This window comes from Lissotriton helveticus, chromosome 1_1 (genome assembly GCF_964261635.1).
Source record: "Lissotriton helveticus chromosome 1_1, aLisHel1.1, whole genome shotgun sequence".
NCBI classification, from domain to species: Eukaryota; Metazoa; Chordata; class Amphibia; order Caudata; family Salamandridae; genus Lissotriton; species Lissotriton helveticus.
This window is the reverse complement of record NC_136057.1, coordinates 1,401,333,498-1,401,346,064: the sequence shown is the minus strand read 5'-3', so window position 1 is coordinate 1,401,346,064 and position 12,567 is coordinate 1,401,333,498. Positions and strand designations below refer to the sequence as shown.

General features: G+C 46.7%; 1 protein-coding gene across 4 annotated transcripts in view; it reads left to right on the top strand.

The window, feature by feature from the left end:
• The window catches only part of ACP5 (acid phosphatase 5, tartrate resistant), a 589,255-nt gene that overhangs the window by 406,298 nt on the left and 170,390 nt on the right, over positions 1-12,567 (top strand). The window lies entirely within an intron of this gene.

Below are 12,567 nucleotides of genomic sequence, written 5' to 3'. Positions count from 1 at the left end.
CTGCCCTTTCAGTCTTTCTCAGGCTACCTGATCAGCCTTCTTTGTTCAAGTCCCCTATTGTGAATAGATTTCTTAAGGGCATCACTCACACGTTTCCTCCTGTTCCGTTTGTGATGCCTCAGTGGGACTTGAACCTGGTTTTAACATTCCTGATGTGCGCTCCCTTTGAGCCACTTCACAACTGTCCTCTTCGCCTTCTGACTTTGAAGACTGCTTTCCTGGTTGCCATCACCTCTGCCAGGAGAGTGAGTGAGCTCCAGGCTCTATCTTCTAAACCTCCTTTCCTCTCTGTCCATCCGGACAAGGTTGTTCTGAGGACTCGTCCTTCTTTCCTGCCCAAGGTTGTCACGGCCTTTCACATCGGGCAGTCTATCACTTTGCCAACCTTCTTTCCGCCACCGCATCCCTCTAAAGAGGAAGAGCGGCTCCATCGTCTGGACCCAAAACGTGCGTTCTCATTCTATTTGGATCGCACACGCCAGTTCCGGGTGGATGACCAACTCTTTGTTGGTTACGTGGGCGCTAAGAAGGGGAAAGCGGTACACAAGAGGACCATCTCCCGGTGGATCATCTTGTGTATCCAGGCATGCTACTCCTTGGCTAGGAAGAAGCCCCCTGCTGGATTGCGGGCTCATTCCACCCGAGCCACGGCTACTACCACTGCCCTGGGCAGGGGTGTGCCCTTACAAGACATCTGTCAGGCAGCTACGTGGGCATCGCTGCACACGTTTGCAAGACACTACTGCCTGGACAGCCAAGTCCGGAGGGATGGCTTTTTTGGCCGTTCCGTCCTCCAGGACTTTCTGGTGTGAGTATTGGCTCGCAGACCCACCACCGGGGTTGGTATTGCTGGGGTATCTATTCTAAGGTAAGGAATCTAATACTAACGTGTCTCTTTCAGATGCACAAGTTACTACTTGTGTAACGATATATCTGTAAGAGACATTAGTTAGTATTAGATTCCTTACCGACCCACCCATCCTCCCCGTTCTGCGAACCAGTACCTAGGGTTAGGGTTGTCCCCTTCAGGGCCCTAGTTTCACTGGCACCAGTGTTGGTTTTTGGCATAGCTCTGCGTTTCTGGCGCGGAAAAGCTGTGTCTAAGAACTGACGTCAGCACGCGGAGGCGGCGTCTAAGTACTCCGACGACGTCATCACGGCGCCCAGGACGCCGCCGACGGACGCGGAGCCGCAGACGACGCCTACCGACGCGCAAGGGTACTGCTACGCAAAATTTTCCGGATCCAGTCTGACGCCTGGGGATATTCTAAGGTAAGGAATCTAATACTAACTAATGTCTCTTACAGATATATCGTTACACAAGTAGTAACTTGTGCATCTGGTTCCTTCCTGGTTCCACTCCAGTCACTGGCTAGTGACTTTGAACATTGTCCCCTCTGCTTTCAGGTCTTCAGCATCTCTGATCCACTCTTGGATCACACCGGACATCTTCCTCCTGGTCGCCTGCAGCATCTTTTCTTTCAGGCTCCATAGACTTCAACGCAGAAACCCGACACGACTTCGCACCTATGCACCCGCAGCCCGTGGGTGAGGTAACAAGAGCATTTCGGTGCTCAAGGGTAGCTTGACTCTCCTAGTGTCTAGATTCACAGTCGTTTTAGTCCTAACTAGTCAGGATTGTCCGTACTCACTTTTTTCTTGAACTGTACTGTCCATAGACGTTGTTACGCATCTCGCGTGTGAGTTCACACTCTGCACACGCGACCCATGGGCCTCCTATTACTTACCTAAAGTTAGGATAGTGTAGTCCCAGCGATCCTACAGCCTCTGGACAGCTCCATTCCTTCTATCGATTTCCTTATACCATTTACTTAGTATATGGTTTGCCATGCCCCTAGGGCACCATTGTAATTTTGTGCAACTTATCGTATTTTTCCTAAGAGATTGTCATGTGCTTAGCCCTCTGATCTCATAAAGAGTTCAGAGGTGTTTGTTATTAATAAATATATTGTTTATTTTCATAACAACCTGTGTGGTGTCCTTTCATCTGGTATTCAAGGGGTTATATTGTGGTAAAACAGCTGGCTTCACATGCCAAAAGAGTTTAGCCTAAGACTGCTTTGTCCATGCTACCCTTAGAATAGCTGGTTTATAAGGTTGACTTACAACTAATCACCATAAGGGTTGCTTGGACTGATACAAGGTGATCACTAGAACTAGTGAGCATCATATATCAGGCCAACTTCTCACACTCCTCTCTTAGGGTCCAGGCACTAAGCGCCGACATTCTGACAGCTTCCCTCTGACCACTCCCCCGTCGTTCTGGTCTCTTTCCTCCTGCCTGCTTTGGCGCGACCCCTTCGACACTGGCGCTTGCGTGATACGCTGTTGCATCGCACCTCTGTGATGGAACAATTCCAGAAGGCTATCACAGATTTTCTCGAACCAACGCTAACTCAGATACCTCGTTGGCCACACAATGGGGGGCGTTGAAAGCAGTCATACTGGGAGTATTCATAGCTATATCTGCTGCCAATAATAAAGAAAGGAGCTTCAAGCGAAGGGAAATCACTCAGTTTCTGAGTTGGAACAGATGCACCAACGCACTGGTGCTTCCCGTGCCTGGCATCAACTTTGCTCTGTACGTAAGCACTTGCTGCCCTAGACCAAGATAGGGCCGAATACGCGGCCCTCAGGCTTCGCCATTCCTATTATACAGGGGGACAGGTGTGGCCGTTTATCGGCCAGCAAATTACGGGAGGCTAGGTAGAGACAGGGGGTCCACACAATCCGGACACCAGGGGGTGAGTCGGGCTCCGATGACATGGCCTTAGCGGAAACGTTCTGGGATTTTTATGCTGGTCTCTACACCAGGGAACCTCTAGATAATCAAACCAGCGCTGACTATATAGCCAAAGCCCACATGTCCACTTTGACACGAGCTCAGGCTGATCACCTCGATAGGGCAATACAGAAGGAGGAGGTTATTTCCGCAATTTCACGCCTTAAGCTGGGCAAGTCGCCAGGTCCGGACGGCTATACGGCTGCCTTTTATAAGACATTTTGCAGTCAGCTGGCCCCTGTCCTGACGGCTTGTTTAATACTTTCGAACAAGCAAGGGCCATTCCCGGGGACATGCTAGAGGCTGCAATAGTTGTTATCCCTAAGCCAGGGAAGGGTACGACGGTCTGCGGTGAGTATAGGCCTATCTCTCTTTTAAACATAGGCATCAAGATATACACCATCATCATAGCGGCTCGTCTAGCTCCTTACATGGCCAGCTGGTTGAGCCTCACCAGGCGGGCTTTATCCCACAGAGGCAGACCAGTGACAACATAAACGCATTCTACACTTGATTGAGCTAGTGTCCCGCACCCAGGGAGAATATATGCTCCTGGCCATAGATGCGGAGAAGTCCTTCGATAAGGTGCACTGGCCCTATTTGGAGACGGTCCTGCTGGCTTTGGTGAGAAGCTGCGGACCCGGATTTTAAATTGCTATCGCTCCCCCTGGGCAACGGTCCGTGTTAATGGTCACACATCCTCTCGGTTTCCTATTGGGAGAGGCACTAGGCAGGGGTGCCCATTGTCACCCCTCGTTTTTGCACTTTACATGGAACCTTTGGCACTTACACTCCAGCAGCATCCCCTCGTCACTGGGATTAAATTTGGGGGAGATGTCCACACCGTTAGCCTCTACGCGGACGATATCCTCTTCTCTCTTTCCAACCCAGTTACGGCTATGCGCGCCCTTTTTGTTGAACTACACTGTTTTTGCTCAAGGATCGGGTTTTAAGATCAACATGGACTAGTCCATAGCCCTCGATATCTCCCTCTTCTCGCACACTCTTACTCACCTGCAAGAGGAACACTCGGTGCTATGGGCATCGACTGCGGTTCCCTACTAGGGAATCCAATTGGCTCCTACCATACCAGCTGCCGCTGATATTAACTACTCCAACCTACGCACACATATCCGTACGGTACTCAATAGATGGAAACACTACACGATGTCCTGGCTAGAACGGATTGCGGCTGTCAAGATGACTGTCCTCCCCCAAATCTTGTACCTCTTTCAGACCCTTCCCCTTCGGCCCCCACGGGGCTGGATCCAACAACACAGGCGGACCTCTCGCGCTTTATTTGGCATGGGCGTAAACCACGTTTCCGACATCAAGTTGCGGCTCTACCGCCGGAGAAAGAGGGGGGTTGGAATCCCAGACATTCAACTTTATTTTCACACTGCCCAACTCAGATACCTGGTAGGGTGGTGTCGCCTGGAATCAGAAAAGCACTGGCTGTTCCAGGACCAGGCTGTGGCAGGTAGGCCTCTACAGGGGGTGCCCTTTCTTAACAGAAACCATAGACCTCCAAACCTATATGCCTCATACATCACGAGTACTGTAATGGATTCCTGGGACCATACGAACGTCTCCCACCAGCTGACCACCTTCCCGTCACCCCTCGCACCGCTATTTGACAACCCCAAGTTTCACCCTGGCACAGTTGCCTCTGCCTTTAAGGCATGGCGCTCTTCTCCTTGTAGATCACTGGGCTACCTCTTCGACATGGATGGTATCATCCCCTTCTCACAGCTCAGGGAGGATTACGGCCTTTTAGAGCTGGAGCGATTGCCATATTTACAGGTCCGGCACTGGGCACTGCAGCCAACGGTTAGGCCGCAAGCATAGCGTCTCTTGACAGCATATGAAAAGTGGCTAGTAACGCGCACCTCTGACAAGAAAGTTATATCCGACATCTACAAAATGCTGCTGACTACTACTACACACACATACAATGCAGGCCGCTCCAGGTGGGGAAGGGACCTGGGGAGAACACTGAGCCACAAAGAGTGGGAGGGCATTTACCATAGAGCACGGCACTCAGCGTACCATATGGGCCTCACGGAGACCCTGACCAAGGTTGCCACATATTGGTACTACACACCTGAGCGCATCCACCACTTTGACCAGCGCAGGAGCGACTGGTGTTGGAGGGAATGTGGGGAGGTGGATACCGTAGAACACATCCTCTGGAGCTGCCCTATTATACAACCATATTGGACCCAAGTTCTTGATGACGTAGACCTACACCTTGAAACACAGATCCCGCGTTTCCCCTCATACATTCTCTTGGGCCTACCCAATCCGCTGACATATCCACTCAAATCACGCAATGGCCGTTTGGTTGCTATCGCTTTAGGAGCGGCTACACAAAACATCCTGATCCACTGGCGCTCTACTCAGCTTCCGACACATACTGGTTGGCTCCAGAGGCTATGGTCAGTGCTAGGCATGGAGAAACTTACTGTAACGTTGGAAGGCAGAGGGTCTGAATTACCTGAGTTGTGGCGACCTTTCCTCACCTTGCTGGTGTCGGAGTTCCGGGAACTAACTTGCCTCCGGTACCTACGACTCCTTTGCCTTCCAGACACACAAATTCCAGACGCCGCTCCTAAAGGGACACGTAAACCCAGACGATGACCACTAGCCTATATTCCCTACCTTTTCTTTTTATTTTTTAAGGTGGACGAAGGGGGGGGGGGTGGACTGGGAAAGGGTGGGGGGTCTTTGTACATGTTCCTGTTCTTTCTTATGTTTGAGGGCCCGCTCCATGCTTATTACCTTTGGTAACAATACTTATTGCGGCCCGGTGGTCTCATATGTACAGATTTAACGGAGCTGAGAGCCTTGCCTCTTTCTGTCTGTTTTCAAATCAATATAAAGATTTAAACCATAAAGTATTATTAGAGTTGCTAGACCCCTCTGGCAGCACATACCTGGATCCATGTGAATATGTGTAACAGATTACATCGATCACCCTTTACAATGATGATGAGTCGCTGCTGAGTCAACTTTTTAACATACATGTACTTACATTACAACTTTCATGTCTCTTGCCTTGGATTTATCTGAATTTGGAACCTTCTTTTGTGTATTCCACTCCAGACATGATAAGAAACACCACTTACCATGCTTAGTGCTTGGCAACTCACTTAAATGCCTAGCATTTTAAGGTTTGGACCCTGTTTTTAATATTCTCAACAGTTATCTTCTTGCACAGGCATGTTCTTCTTTATAATGGTGGCATGAGATGGCACGTTAGAAGGTCATGCTGTCTCACCAGCTCCTTGGCCAGGACCTTCAGCTCAGGATCCGTACATGTGCACTTCCTTTACCTGCAGGGTTCCATGATTGAATGAGTTTGGCAGATTTCTGCTTAGTATGACTGAGTGATATTGTAGGATGGCAATAGATTTTGTTTGTCTTGTTTCAAGGTGCTTTGTCCACACAAATTGAATGCCTGCACGCTCTCATACAGGAAGGAGCTGGTGGTATACTTTCCAGGTGTCCTGCAGTTCTTCTGTGACCTGCTCTGTCTGTTTCTGCTATCTAGGGATTCGTTTCCCCACTTCAGGACTTCCAAACCCTAAAAATGGGCACCTCCTGATGTTTTGTGCATGAGATAATTATCTGGTGTGGTATTTACTATGTGCAATAAATAACACACATTCGGTATTTAACCCATGCTGTAACGACCAATTCCACAGAACATGTTAAAAGCTCATAATCATCATTGTTACATAAAATATGTGTTATTTACGGAACCCCAGGAAAATAGCACTTACCCAGTTGTCAATGGTGGCAGTTTTTACCACCAAACTCGTGATCAGGGCCTTAGTGCTTGCTGCAGCATTTAGAGGTCATGGTAAATAATTTGTAAAATCACAAAATTTACTGGGTCTGTGCCATTGTGGGGTACATTTTCAATGCTAAATATATAGTTCAGGACCCAAGCTGCATGTTACGTAGCATTTAGGGAGTTCTCGAATTGGCATATTGGCACAGTACTTTATGGTCATTTTCTGTGTTCGGATGACATTTTTATTTGCAAAGATTGGCTGTGTAAAAAATACCTTCAAATATGTTTGTGTCTTTATAACACTGAACATGAAGGTAAGTTTCAATTCTATTAAGAACATGGAGGCAAGGATTATGCTATCTTCCTTCGCTTTTAATGCATTATTTTCAAAACAGTAGCCATTTTAAAATATTTCCAAACTACTTTTTCCACAAACTTTAGGGGAAAAAACTATTCATCAGTCCTTCCTTAATGTCCGCAGCGTAGAACCCAAACATAGTCCTCTGTCACTGCCTGAACTCTGTCTTTCTTCACGTAAATCAAACCATAAGTTTCACGTGTCCTGTTTTGATCCGTTGTTTCCTGCAAAGACACGCTATGTCAGTAATCGTTCCCGACCATCCTTTGTCAAGCAGGTAACACCATAACCATTTGCATCATACAAAGACAGTGAGAACCTTTAATAAACTTAACAACTATAAGTTCAGAACTGTAATGTTCTCCATTGCAAAACCAAACTTACTTACTACAAAACGTGGAGGGTCCGCGTCTCGATTGATCGTTGGGTGGGATAATCCCACCTTGGTGTCCCTAATAGAGTTGAAACTTACCTTTATGTTGCTAAGCAAATTTTTGTTCTATCTCAGGATCTTATATGAGGAATATGCTAGTTCAAAGCTCACTGACCACCAAATGCGCCCCTTCCACCACCGGCTTAAAGTAGAATCTCTTGAAGGCAGAATATGAAGACCTATCTGCTGCCCACATTAGGTCCTACAGATGTGCCCCCAGCAGGAATGTTTTGGAAGCCATTGCTCCCCTTGCAGAGTGCGCTCCAAAGTCTGTGGTATCAATGCCAGCTTCCTGCATCTCCCAACAAACTCATTGGTCTATTGTAGGGGATGACACCGCCTTATACGGTTTCTCAATGCAATGAGAAGCTGCTTTTCGCCCAGAGGTTCCTCTTCAGTTATTTCCTCATTTCCTCATATGCTTTGAAGTGGTGCACCACACTCTTGGTTTGGGTGAGTCACTGAATGCTGAGTAAGATACTGTGCGAGTATTTAACTTTATACGTCTACATACAGTAAACAAGCATTTACAATGCAATGGTCTCGGCATTATTAAAGATAGAGCTACTGACATTTTCTTTTTTTTTTATCATAAATAAATGGTATTGTCATTTAAGACACCCAGGTGACGTAAACTTTTCAGGCAGCCGTATGGAATTTTTGTTTGCCTTTACTCCCTCTGTTGGTAGATGGTAAACATCGAGTAGCCAAACTGTATTAAAATTGTAGGAATAACTTTAAGTACAGCTGGTTCAACCGGAGGCAAAAAAAAACGTTTGTGGAGTTTATGGGGTATAATTTCCCAACCATTAATTTAAAGGCTCCCACCATTTTGCTGAACAACGAGGACGAATCTCCCAGTGCACTTTTAACGATGCATCAGACCCAAAAGGAAGTAACAAACCTGACGGAAACAGGTCTTTGGAACGATGCCAGTCGTTTCCTCGATATTATTTGGCTTGTGTGGCAACCTAGAAATTAAGGCACAGCGTGTCAATTCCTCCTATCTTTTAGAAAGGAACACAAACAATCAGGGTCGGATTGGGATCCAGGCCCGTGCACCGAAGGAAAAAAAAGTTATGTGCGCGCGCACTCGAAAACGAAACCTAGCGTGGGGTCGGGACTTCCGTCTTGTGCGCGAAGCCCGCGCCCACGGAGTTCCTGGTCCGAGGAGCATTGGTGACGCGGGGCTCCCATGCCTGAGGAAGAGCCCCGCGAAGGCGACAGAACACTGGATTGCCGGTAAGTGGGCCTTGGGGGGTGCTCGTGTGTGTGTGTGTGTGTGCGCGCGTGTGTATGTGTGCGACGACGGGGGTGTCTCTGTATGTGTGCGTGTATGTACGCTCCTGTGTGTGTGTCTCTGTGTGCGGGGGTGGGGGGGAGAGTGTCTCTGTGTGCGTGCGTGTATGTGTGCTCGTGTGTGTGTGTGCGCATGCGTGCAGGGGGAGGTGTGCCTGTGTATGTTTGCGCTTCCCAGGAGACAGCCACGGCGAGCGGGCGCGTGCCAGTTTCAAATCGCCTCCAAGGCGATGCGCGCGGCCAGGATTGTCTCCTGGGAAGCAGACACGGCCACAATAGGTTCTCGGCGAGAACGCGCTTCCGCGCGCTTAGCCGAGACCTAAAAACGACCCCATCTGGGGAAATTACCCTGGCTGTAACGTCCAAGGCCCACACACCTGAGACATGACTACATGAAACAAAGCAGAGAAGTGTCCTTAATTTAGCTAAAAGCTCCTTTTGGGATAAAAGCCTGTTTGGTTGCCAGGACAGGAAAAGGTTCAGAACAAAGTTCATGTCCCACAGCACTGAGTAATGCGGTGCCGGAGGGAAAGAAAGGCGAATTCCTCTAAGCAACTGCAAACAAAGGTATGCTCTCCCAACGGGGCTCAATCACTGGGAGCATGTCCCGCTGAGACAGCAGGACTGTACGCATTAATCGAACGACATGCTAGCCCATCCTCTGCCAGGCTGGAAAGAAAATTCAGCCCCTGCACTACATCAGCGCCCACAGGATCCAAACCCTGTCACAGACACCAACGTATCCATCTCGTCCAAGGAGAGCGACTGTGTTTGGGTTCCATACTGTGGACATGGAGGAAGGACTGATTAACTATTTGTTTTCCCTAATGTGCATGGCAAAAATAATTTTAAAATGGCTGCAGTTTTGAAAATAAGGTATCTAAAGCAAAGGACGAAACCAATCCTCGCCTCCGCGCCGGACATAGAATTTTGATATTGCACCTATTTTGCTAAATGATTTGTTAGAGGGGTATAAACATGATATATCAGTTCATGCATTACACAACATATTTTCGATGGGGCCCACAGGTCACTTGATGGACAAACTACAAACTTGATTCCAGAAAATAATTCTTCAAACATCGTTTTTGGAAATCATTGACAAAGGGCCAGCCTTACAATGCATCTTTTTCGTACTATCCCTATGTTATTTTAAACACCAATTAAATTGTTTAAATGTAGGCATTGGAAAGATTGAAACAGCACTAGGTTTGGTCCGAAAATACTGCCTTAGCAGAATGTGGGCTCAGATTATTGCTAGGTTGTTTATGGTAATTAATACCTGTTATGAAATATCAACTCATGCTAGTAGGCTTGGCTTGAATTATCGAATCCTTGGTAGTGTGTGGACAACATTTCTTTGATATTATCACAGCGCAGTTATGTATTGCAAAAAGCTAGACATGATCAAATACCCCCCAAAATTTTTGGCAGCAATGTGCCAAACTCATTGTTTGTAACAAACTGGAGTGTGTGATATTTAAAACTAAAGGAAGACTCGCAGAGCAAAGCATTTGTCCCATTGGGGTGATTCGGATGCCTGGTTTAAGCGCCCTATTAATGATGATCATGTAGGTGATGATGTGCAGTAAGATATTTATGAACTGTATGTTTATTAGGATATTCACAGTCTGGGGTTTAGAATCATTTTTATAAATGGCCTTAATATTAATGATTTTCATGCGGAAATTTCTATTTTTCCTACGCCAGCTTATAGTATTTATAAAGTAAGAAATAGTTTATTGGTTTATTAGCCATAAAGGATGTAGTGTACTTGGTTATAACTTCTTAAATAAGGGCTAGTGAGCTCTATATGTCTTTGGGAAATTTGAGCAGAATAAAGAGTACCAGGCAACCCCTCTGACCCTCACAATGCCTACCATGCTCATGTGACCTGGGTCAAACTGCTTAAATATGGCTGAGGCCAATGGACCGTTTGCAGAGGCTTCACTAGTGGGCAGGGTGAGCGCCATAGTGGGCGGATTGGGAAGTTTATCTATACAGACAATGACATGTAATGCTTTTACTAATACAAAATACTTGTGAAGTTTTATAAAGGCGGGAGGAGCTCACTGCCTGACATACCAGCGCACAATTTGCCCAGAAGCACTGAGGTAAATGCAGTGCATGAAAGTAGTTCAAAAGTCTTTAGTATTCACCATTGTTGGTGCAGCCAGTGCTGGTATCTCTAGACATATGTTTCAATTTTCGGGTGCGGGCAATGCTGCTCACAGTCTTCTCTGGTTTCTGAGCCACTCCTTTTGTGATTGGCTCCTTTGAGATATTGGGCTGACAAGCCTATTGGGATGTACTAGCTCTCTCCGTTTAGAATACGTTGGAGGAAGTTTAGCTCTCTCTATTCAGGAATGGGAGAATATTTCTAGAGACCCATGGGACAGTAAGGGGCTTTCAAAAACACTTTGTAGCAGTTCCCTTTCAGAGCAAGTGCCCATATCCAGTGATATTTTCACAGGAGGGGTAGAACTTAATAAAAGCAGAGGTCAGGAGCTACTCCAAAAAAGGGGCAATAGAGCACTGGTTTAGGCATCCCAACAGGGCATCCCAACAGATTTGTCAACAAATTTTTTCCTGTGCTAAAGCAAAACAAAAAATTCAAACCTGAGATATACTTGAAGGAGATCATTCAAGTTTGTGCTTTATTAGAGAGTAATTTGCTTGAGTGAACATGCTGTTACCAGGGGATTAAAGATGCTTATCTAACAGTCCCCATTTTTCGAGATCTAAGGAAATATCCCTAGTTCTTTTGGCAAGGGTCTCTGTACAAATGTAAGTATTTTATTTATTTATTTTAGTAGTTTTATGTAGTGCAAGCCTGATCCGAGGGTATCGGAGCGCTTTACAGAGTAAACATTGTAAAGATAACAAACTAGACAAGAGAAAGAGATAAAAATAATGCATCGCAATGTTGAGGGGTCAGCTTCGTAGTCGAGGGAACATCTGTTTCGTAGTCTCGCTGACATGATGATGGAGCGTAATTAAGAGTCTGTTACCCCACTCTGAGTGCTCCTATCGACTCCCTGGGGCACGATTGAGGAACAGTATTTTGAGTTGGCTTTTGAATTTTATAAAGGAAGGAATGGTTTTGATATGGGGGGGAATGTAGTTCCAGATTTTGGGCGCGCTTCCAGCGAAGGAATGAGTTGCAGTTTTTGTTTTTCACGTTTTTGGCAGGATGAGAAGAGGGAGTTTGAGCTTCTGAGGTTCCTGGCCTGACCGGCTTTTTTGAGTTTGGCCAGCAGGTATTCGGGTTTGCTGGTATGTAGGGCTTTATGAGTGAGGCACACTACTCTGAAGCCGATCTTCATTTCAACTGGGAGCCACTTAAGTTCACTGAGTGCAGGAGAGATGTGGTCAAATTTCTTGATTCCAGTGACCATTCTGGCTGCCGCATTCAGAGTTGTTTTGATGGGAGCTAGGTGTGACTTTGCAATTCCTGAGAGGACTGCGTTCCCATAGTCCAGCCTTGACAGTACTAGTGTTTGAGTGGCCTGTTTGAGATCACCAGGCGGAGTGAAGGGTTTTATTTTGTTCAGAAGTTTAAGGTTAATGAAAGCGCTCTTAGCCGAATTCTTGATGTGTCTCGTCATGTTTAGTTTTGGGTCTAGTGTGATGCCTAGTGATTTGACAGTCAGCTCGGGTGAGAGTCCTGTTGAGCGCATCTATAGCTTTTAGCCATTCAGCAATTTGCAGGTTCTCCTCCTTGTTTGAAATTAGAAGTATCTCGGTTTTGTCTGGGTTTAGTTTAAGATGATTCAAAGACAGCCAGTGTCGGACATCATTCAGTACGTCATTAAGTCTTTGAATGTCACTGAGGGAGGAGGTCTCCAGATATATCTGAGTATCGTCTGCGTAAA